Source organism: Megalopta genalis, chromosome 11 (assembly GCF_051020955.1).
Source record: "Megalopta genalis isolate 19385.01 chromosome 11, iyMegGena1_principal, whole genome shotgun sequence".
NCBI lineage: Eukaryota > Metazoa > Arthropoda > Insecta > Hymenoptera > Halictidae > Megalopta > Megalopta genalis.
This window is the reverse complement of record NC_135023.1, coordinates 2,140,378-2,150,413: the sequence shown is the minus strand read 5'-3', so window position 1 is coordinate 2,150,413 and position 10,036 is coordinate 2,140,378. Positions and strand designations below refer to the sequence as shown.

Below are 10,036 nucleotides of genomic sequence, written 5' to 3'. Positions count from 1 at the left end.
GAAGTTTCCGTGGCCGGTGAGGACTTGCGTGGTGTAGTGGTTCGGTTTCGTCCACTTGGCCGCCACTCTCTCCTCTATGTTTTTGAAGAAGGCGTAGGTGGTGCGGCCCTTGTGGGAAGAATTCCACATGGATTGCCACACCTTGTACGCCTCGACCGCTAACCTATGTTTTGCATCGTCGGCCCCCGCCGGAACGACGATGCTACCTAGTCTGGCGTCTTTACCTTTGCGCGTCTCGTACAAGGCTTTGGTTTGCCTGAGCTTAACGTCAATGGGTATAGCACCGGCCACCACGCACATGCTGTCCCACGATGCCCGGCGATATGCGCCGGTCATCGCGATGAGAGCACGGCGCTGTACAGCTCTCAGTACCTTGAGCTCCCCCTCCGTGCACCGGTCGGCCCACCCGGCGGCAGCGTACGTTGCCACCGGGATGAAAACCCCACGGTACACGGCGGAGAGCGCCCCGAAGCGGAGCCCTCATTCACGCCTTGCCATTCTACCCAGCTTCGCGAAGCGCGAGCCGACCTTGTCACTTATATAGTTGCAGTGGGTTCGAACACCCATGCCCCTATCAAAGTGGACGCCGAGGTACTTGACGAAGGGTTTGAATTTCAAGGACTTATTTCCGATCCGAATGGTCGGTGGCCTTTTGACTAAGTCTAACTTGGAAGCGCGGACTGCCGTTCGTTTTCGGTCTGGGCGCGATCCTCCCCGTCGGCCTATTCTATCTCTCTCGATATATCCGCTGCGCAGGACAATCGCCTCGGATTTATTTTCGGAGATCTCTAGCTTTGCTGATCTGCACCAACCTAGGATCAGGTCAACAACTCGTTGACCCTCGATTTCTAGGTCTCTACGGCAGATATGATGAGACACAAGTATGCAAGAGAAATTATGAATAAATGTCAAAGAATAGTTTTGTATGCCTGTTTGAATGTGTGCAGGACTGTCTCGACCGAAGCCATGCAGGTCCTCATGGGTACACTCCCCTGGGACCTGGAGTGTGGAAGGAGAGGCATGATATGGAAAGTGAAGCATGATGTGAATGTAGGAGAGAATGAGTTATTGAGTGATAATGAAATGGCTGGAATGGATGAGAGTGAGAAAGAAAAATTTATGAATGAAAGAATGAGAGAGGTGTGGCAGCGAAGATGGCATGCAAGTGAGAAAGGACGGGTAACGTATGAATATATAAAGAATGTGCATTTTGCATGGAAGAATGTTGAGTTTGAACCGAGTTTGTATGTATGTTTCATGATGACTGGGCATGGAAGTATGAATGACTTTTTATGGGAACGTGGATTGTGTGAAACTAGGATGTGTAGATGTAATGAAGGAAATGAGGACTGGAAGCACGTTTTGGTTAGGTGTAAATGGTACGACGACCTCCGAAGGTTGAATGAAAGCGGTGTGAAAGTGTGTGAGGATGGAAGTGTGGATGTGGCGAGTGTGTTGGGTGATAGGGCAACATATGAATGTTTTAGTGAGATGGCTAAGAATATGTTTGCGAGGAAAAGGATGAAGGTTGCCGAAACGGTGGACGGGTGAAGCCTGGCGTATCCGAGGCGCAGGGGGGTTCCCTGCAGGTTGAAAGGTCGGTAGGATACGACTTGTCGGGTCCTGCCGGCTGATTCCTGTAAGGACCTTTGGTGAGTAGCGACACCACGAACCCGAAGCGCTGGCCGACCAATGCCGGGAGTGTAGGCCTCCCAAATTGGTAGTAGCTTTGCTACGAAAGATCCAACCAGTGATCACGACTGGTACCGCGGGGACCGGGCGCCCCCGAGGCTTGCCTCGGCCCGGTCATGGGTAGGACCATCGCGGGGGCAGTGGTAAGGCTGAATGCTGAGAGGCTCCTTTCCGGGGGCTTCGGCGGATGAGCTGCGCATGGTACAGCTCGGGCACCGTCCTCCAGAGACGGTAGAGCGTGGAAAGTCGCTCGGCACCACCGGTTGTCTGCTCACAGGACCTACATCTTGGGAGTATACCGGTAGTCCCTCGAGGACCCGCTGATTGGGCGATATCCCAATCCCGCGCCCGGGGGCCGTGTGGATAAGCCTTTGGGCAGGAGCTGCACGTTAAATCACTAGAGACTTAATGTCCTAGACAACGGTGTTCCGGGGTAACCCGCGGAGAATGTCCTCGCGAGCCGCTCCCCAGCGAGTCGCGACGACGGCCGCCGCAAATCTCTCAAATGGAGAACCTGTAAGAGATCGAGCGTTACGCTGGTAACTCCGCCTCCACATGGCCCCCGCTGGAAACATTCTCCCGGCGACTCGACCCCCCTCGGGGCCGAGCCGCCGGGGGAATGGCTAAGTGAGTTACCCCCTTTGTGGGACGATCTTCCTCTCCGATGAACCGTAAATGGTGAGGAAGGGGTTTTTCCGAGCACGACGTTCGCAGTTTCCGGATGCGGACCTCTCCCTTCGCAGTGGTTTCAGCTGCATAACATCGACTGGCATAAGCAAGCGCTGCTTCGCCCGGCCAGAGCCGGCCTCGGCCCTGTTGCTCAATTACTGTAGACATTAGATGTCCCTATCTACTTCGCCAGTATAAGCTGCATTCGGCAGCTTCGGTATGGCCTGAACCGGAGTAAGCCTTATCGCTCGAAATAAAAGTAGACAATTAAATGTCCCTATCTACTGGCGGGAGTTGCTAATGTATCTCTCAGGCGGGTGCGACCAGTCGGCGACCGCCTGAGGTGCTATCTCTTTTCTGGGCCGATTACGAACGCCAAAAAGTGCAGGATTGTGTCGGCCGGATTAGCCCATTACCGCCCTCTGTACCTGCACAGGTACAACTACTTAATCGATAAATTATGTATTTTATCTGTGGTAAGTGTTGAAAGTAGTTAGAAATTACAAATCTAGATGACACTAGTTACCATATAATAAATAAAAATAGGCGGTGTCGCGAAAACAAATTTCACTTATTGTGTAATAAAATACGGAGTCCAGACACGACATACAAGGTAAGATTATTTTGTTGGTTTTTATCAAAAATAGTGAAATATTTCAACTTCTTTTTTTAGTTTTATGGAGTCTATTTATTTGTGTTGGTAATAATAACATAAGAATTAAAGGTTATTACAAAACTTGTAAAGTAGGGTTTGTTTCATTTGCTGTACACAGGCGGGTACAGCGGGCAGATTCGTACTAAAATTTCGTTTTGTTTACAGTATTACTTATAAGTTGAAATGGCCAATCGGAACGTATTTACCAGCTATAAGAGACTGGAGGAAGCCTTGGAATCAATTATGGCTGATGAAAGCAATGATGAAGAGTACGATATGGTATTAGTGCCACCAGATCCGGCTGTGGTGAGTGATGAGGAAGAAGGTAATGAAGATAATTTGGCGGCTTCAAGATTCCCTATGGACGTTCCAGGGACTATTGAGGTAGGTCGGCGTCATCCTGACTACGATGTTTCGGAATTGAGCGACAGTGATGATGAGCCGCTAAGACCTATTCCTGCAAAACGTGCCAAAAAATGTGATGTACATTTACCTGTATGGAGGAAAACTCAGCCAACCTATAGTTCATCTTATGAAATTACCGATATCATACAAAAGAGACAAAAATACGTTGTTGAAAGCTTAGCAGACTGCAATCCCGTAATGTTGTTTGAAAAAATATTTGATCAGGACGTAATGGATTTGATAACAACTAACAGTGTCTTGTACGCTAATCAAAATAATAGGCATGGTTTTGAACTTGATAGTGCATGTTTGAAAAAATTTTTTGGTGTACTGATACTGACCGGTTACCATAAATTGCCATCTGAACGTGCTTACTGGAGTTTGGATGAAGACCTTGGTGTTCCATTGATTGCTAATTGTATGTCACGCAATAGGTTTTTGGAGATAAAAAGAAATCTTCATTTTGTGGATAACGGTCTAATAGATGGTTCGAAAGATAAAATGATCAAACTCAGATCATTATGCGATTTGATTCAGCGAAACTCTAGTCAGTGGGGTGTATTTCATGAAAGCTTGTCTGTGGACGAGTCCATGATCAAATATTTTGGGCGTCATCCATCAAAACAATTTATACAAGGAAAGCCTGTAAGATTTGGTTATCGCAATTGGGCTGCGACAGGTTCAGATGGTTGTTGCTACGCGTTTGATGTTTATTGTGGAAAATCCACAGAACCTTCTAATGATACCCTTGGTGCGAGAGTCGTGAAATCTTTATTGGCTAAAATGCCTGTAGTTCCTAAAGAGCATATCGTATATTTCGATAATTTTTTTACCAATCATCAATTGTTGCTCGATTTGGGTAGACTAGGTTTTAGAAGTACTGGAACCGTTCGAGAGAATCGGACGAAGAAATGTCCCCTGATCACAGTAAAAAATATGAAGAAGAAGCCTAGGGCGGAATATGATTATAGTTTTGATACAAAGAATGAGATAACTATGGTACGTTGGAAAGACAATAATGTCGTTACAATGGGAACTAATTTTGATGACATAGAGCCTCTGGGCAAAGTCAAACGATGGTGTAACATCAGAAAGCAAAAGGTTGACGTAAATATACCTAAAATGTTTGTCAACTATAATAAAGGAATGGGTGGAGTTGACCAAATGGATCAGTCTATCAGCCTTTATCGGATTTCAATAAAAGGAAAAAAGTGGTGGTGGGTTATATTTACCTATTTGTTAGATATGGCGATATCAAATGCTTGGCGACTACATGTTTTGCTCAGTAAAACTAAACAAGAGATAACTTACATGGACCAGTTATCTTTCAGACGAATTATTGCACGGACTTATTTACGTGCAACGAAAACTAAGATCCGTCCGTCATCCTCAGCGGCACTAGGGGGTCGGAACAATAATGGTCATAATCCTGAACGGATGGAAAACCCATTGCGATGTGTTATCTGTCACCAAAGAATTCGCTGGCGTTGCGAAATATGTTTGAAAACGCTATGTGTTGAACGACCTTGTTTCAAACAATTTCACTCCTAAAGCGCCCATTGTACACGGCTGAGTACACCCCTAAAACTTGATATGTAAATATATTTTTTTCATTTTATCTTCTTATATAGCATAGTTTATCCCTTATGGACTAATAAATAGAAAAACAATAGAAAAATATACTGCAGTTTCATTTTGGGCGTTAATGGGTTAGAGGCGCATGGCTAACAAGCAGCGACCTCCCCGTGGTTCCTGCTATGAGTACCCCGAAGGACGTAGCAAACAAAAAAAAAGGAATATTCCACCTTCTAGCTACTACTTCGGGGAAACCAATGCTGCCGCTGCGAAAGGACTGGGGCCTGACTGTGTGTCTACGCTTGAGGGTCGGCAACCTCACCTTCCAGAGCCAAAAGTGTTTGTAGGGCCTAGGCCAGGTGATATCGGGCCTGAGGGAGCCCATGGGCAGGGTGGAGCCCATAAAAGAAAAAAAAGGGAAGTAACACCCAAACAAAAGGGGAGTAGTGCCCCGACTGGGTAATAACACCCAGAAGAAAACAAAGGGTTCGAAAGGTCGGAAGAGCCCAAGGGAGCGAAAGACAAAAGATAAAAGGAGCGAAAGACAAAAGACAAAAGAGGAAGAGCAAAGTAACGGGAACCAATGCTATTCAGACGGACATGAGAACGGAAAACGAACGAGAAAGGACGAAGGCGGGAAGTTATTTTTCAAAAAACCATTAATGCCAGACACAAAATACAAAGCTAGGGCCTCGGACACAGGGACTCCCGTCGGAATTAACCGCTAGGATTAGGAGGGACATCGGTAACGACCTAGGCAATGCAACAGGAGTAGATTCGGATAAACAATTGGACGGGATCGGTCTTCGCGCCGTCCGCGTCCACCTCGTAAGGTGCGACGCTGTGAATATAGGGAATATTAGGAAAACCAACCCCCGCGTCCCCCCAGCCCCAACGAGAAACCGCCGCCCCGCGATCGCGAATGTAACCACGGGAGTTAGGATCCTACAGCTGAACATACGACGTTCAGCTGTAGTAACGGGCGAAGTTAGGGAACTTATAGCGCAAAAGCGGCTGGACGTCCTGCTCCTGCAGGAACTACACGTCAGCAGACAAGGCGCAGAATAAAGGGTAAACGGATTAGGGACCGGAGTGAGGGTGGCGACGGTGAAAACCAACTCCCCATGGGCCGCTGTCGCCATCCCCAACCCTCACTTTGAGGTCACTTTTATCTCGCAGCTCAGTAATCCGCACTGCGCATGTGCGGAAGTGCTGGCCCCCGGCTTCTCCTTCTACGCGGTGTCTTATTATTTCCAACAACAAGATGAGATAGAGAAGCACCTCAAGCATTTGGAGACGGTACTCCTGGCATTGAGGGGGAAGAGAATAATAATTTCAGTCGACGCGAACGCGCAATCCTCGCTCTGGAGCCCGCACAGCACAGACGAGAGGGGAGCGCAGTTAGAAAGATTAGTCTCCGCGTTTAGATTAACTGTAGCTAGCGACGCTAGTCAACCACCCACCTTCTGGACGCCAAAAGGATCGTCATACATCGACGTTACCTTGGCATCCCCCTCCATGGCCCCATATATCAGAGAATGGAGAATAAGAAGCGAATGGGCGACTAGCGATCATAACGCCATCGACATCCGGCTGCGGGCACCTAGGGCCGGGACGGGAAATCAGGGAGCAGCGAACTCTCGGTTCGACACTCGTCGAGCGGATTGGGAGCGGTTCTCGGTGGCCCTGTCCGATCACTCACGGTCGAGGCTCGAAGTCCTGAGTTTGGGGTCGGTGGAAGATGTAGGTAGAATGGCAGAGACGCTCACAGCCGTCATCACTGACGCCTGCACCGCGTCAATGCCTAGAAAAAGGAAATTTAGGAAGTCCAACCCGTGGTGGACAAAAGAGCTAACTAAGCTAAAAAAGGCCGTGTACAGGCAGAGGCGTGCCTTCCAGAAGACGATAGACGAACCCTCCTGCCTCCAAAAACTGCAGGAGTACCGTACTTCGTTGCGGAACTACAGCAGGGAGGTGAAGAGGGCGAAACAGGAAAGCTGGCAAAATTTCGTGACGTAGAACGGGAACACGGAACCCTGGGGCATCGTATACAAGCTTCAGGCGAATAAACTCCGTGTAGAGAAAGTAATAAGCACACTCCGGCGCAACAATAAAAGTACCACCGGTGCTTTAGAAACCGCCAGCGAGCTTCTGGAAGCCCACGTCCCTGACAACCGACCTGAACTCGACTCGCCGACACAAAGGGTTCTCCGGAAAGAGGCGCGAATCGCCCCGAATACCGCCGACGCCCCGCCCTTCTCCTTATGGGAGGTGGCCGGAGCGATTCGTTCCTTCGGTAACAAAAAGGCGCCAGGACCGGACCTCATTGAGGTACAAGTCTTGAAGGTCACCGCGAAAACAATCCTCGGGGAACTCGCGCGATTATTCAATGGGTGCCTTCGATGGGGCGCCTTCCCCTCCGCCTGGAAGGTGGGCTTTCTGAGAATCCTCCTGAAAGGCGAAGGAAAGGACGAGAAGGACCCAAAGTCCTACCGACCGATATGCCTCCTCTCCGTGATCGGGAAAACATGTGAAAAGCTCCTTAAGAGCAGACTAGAGCAGACGGCGATGGCGACGGGACGCATCTCCAGCAGACAGTACGGGTTTACGCGCGGAAAGTCGACTGAAGATGCAATTGTCGAGTTGCGCCGCATGGTCGATGACACCGAACATCGGCATGTGATCGCACTACTCTTCGACATTTCCGGAGCCTTCGACAATGTCTGGTGGCCCCTAGTGTTAGGTAGTCTTAGGGATCGAGACTGTCCGCGCAACGTCTTCGAGGTAATCTCCAATTACTTCGAGGACCCTAAGGTCAGTCTCACGGTAGGAACAGAAAGGATCTCCAAGCGCGCGACAAGAGGATGCCCGCAAGTTTCCGTCCTCGGCCCCGCGTGCTGGAACCTTATGTTCGACGGTCTCCTGAGGTTACTCGAAACCTCAGTTGAGAATAGATTCGTAGCGTTCGCGGTGTCGCGAACTCTCGGTTCGACACTCGTCGGGCCGACTGGGAACGATTCTCCGAGATCCTGTCCGATCTTTCACGATCGAGGCTCGAAGCCCTGAGCCTGGAGTCAGCGGAGGAAACAATAGGAATGGCAGAAACGCTCACAGACATCATTACAGATGCCTGCACCGCGTCAATGCCGAGAAAGCGTAGATTCAGGAAGTCCAATCCGTGGTGGACGAAAGGGCTTACGGTCATGAAGAAGGCTGTCTACCGACAGAGACGTGCCTTCCAGAAGGAAAGAGATGAGTCCTCACGCCTCCAAAAACTGCTGGAGTACCGCACTTCGTTGCGGAACTACAGCAGAGAGGTGAAGAGGGCGAAACTCGAGAGTTGGCGAAACTTTGTATCGTCGTACGGGAACACGGATCCTTGGGGCTTCGTGTACAAGCTGCAAGCGAACAAGCTCCGTGTCGAGAGGGTGCTCAGCACCGTCCGGCGAGTCAACGACAATACCACGAGCGCGATAGAGACAGCCAACAAACTTCTGGAAGCACACGTCCCGGACGACCGGCCGGAAGACGACACGCCCGCGCAGCGAGAGATTAGGGAGAACGTGCGAATCGCGCCAAACACCGCGGACGCCTCTCCGTTTTCACCGGACGAGGTCGTGGATGCGATCCATACATTCGGAAATGACAAGGCACCAGGACCGGACCTCATCGAGGTCCGAGCGCTGAAGGCCGCCGCGAAAGTAATGTTAGGACAGCTAGTTCGTCTATTCAACGGGTGCCTTCGTTGGGGCGTCTTTCCCCCCACAAGGAAGGTGGGCTCCCTCAGAATGCTCCTGAAGGGAGAGGGCAAGGACGTGAAGGCCCCGAAGTCCTACCGACCGATCTGTCTCCTCTCCGTTGTGACAACTGAGGGGAATAAAGACCCCTGGGGAGTAGTCTATAGACTACAAACCAGGAAAGTCCACGCCGCTAAAGCTTGCAACAACCTCACAGACAACAGCACACACACACACAATGACATGGCAAGACACTGCTGCGCTGCTTCTGAGCAGCCTCGTACCTGATGATGAAACGAGCACTGAGTCGCAACAGCACAGGCGACTTCGGTCCACCGTTTTCGAATCGCCCAACACTACTGACACCACTCCATTCACCATTTCAGAGATCGACACGGCCATCCGGAAACTGAAAAGGGGGAAGGCCCCAGGCATTGACGCAATGGAACCGGAAGTAGTACAAAGGGCCTTGCCCATACTACACGCGAAAATCACACATATGTACAACACGTGTCTCTCATCGGCGACATTTCCGGTAAGGTGGAAGCGGAGGGACGTCAAAGTTCTTCTGAAGAACGAAGAAAAGGACCCCGCCAACCCCAAATCCTACAGGTCTGTATGCCTCCTCCCGGTCCTTAGCAAGGTTCTGGAGAGGCTAATAGCAGGAAGACTAAAAGGCATCTTTGAGAATCACCCACATACCTCTGACCAGCAATTCGGCTTCCGTCCAGCCAGATCCACGGAGGAAGCAATTGTGAGAGTCAGGCGGATCACTTCATAAAGCCGAGAGAGATACGTGATTGGAATACTATTCGACATAGCTGGCGCATTCGACAATGTCTGGTGGCCCTCAACCCTGGACAACCTGAAGAAGCGCAACTGTCCGGCGAATCTGTACAGGCTTATCCAGAGTTATCTCTCGGGGAGGTCTGTGCAGATCAAGAACAATAATAACATTGCAGAAAAAGGGGTGACAAAGGGTTGCCCGCATGGCTCAGTCCTGGGACCGAGGTTTTGGAACCTGGTGCTTGACGGTTTTCTAAACACTCTGGCTCGCTGCAACATAATTACCATAGCATATGCCGACGACCTCCTGGTCCTGATCCCTGGCGACTCCAGGAGGGAACTCGAGGTCAGAGGCAATGCTACCACGAAGACCATAGCCGACTGGTGCAAGCAACACAAGCTGCATCTGTCGGACTCTAAAACGGAAATGATCCTTCTCAAGGGACTCCTTGACATCAGGCGCCCTCCCACGATCAAGATCGGGAATGGATCAATAGCAATGGAGAAGACCGTCACA

At 50.0% G+C, this 10,036-nt stretch overlaps 1 long non-coding RNA gene across 1 annotated transcript in view; it reads right to left on the bottom strand.

The window, feature by feature from the left end:
- Positions 1–1,033: 1,033 nt before the first annotated feature.
- Positions 1,034–10,036, bottom strand: part of LOC143260255 (uncharacterized) — a 34,575-nt gene continuing 25,572 nt past the window's right edge. The window contains exon 3 of the long non-coding RNA XR_013034393.1: positions 1,034–3,473. This is a non-coding gene — a long non-coding RNA (uncharacterized LOC143260255). The remainder of the gene's footprint in view (positions 3,474–10,036) is intronic.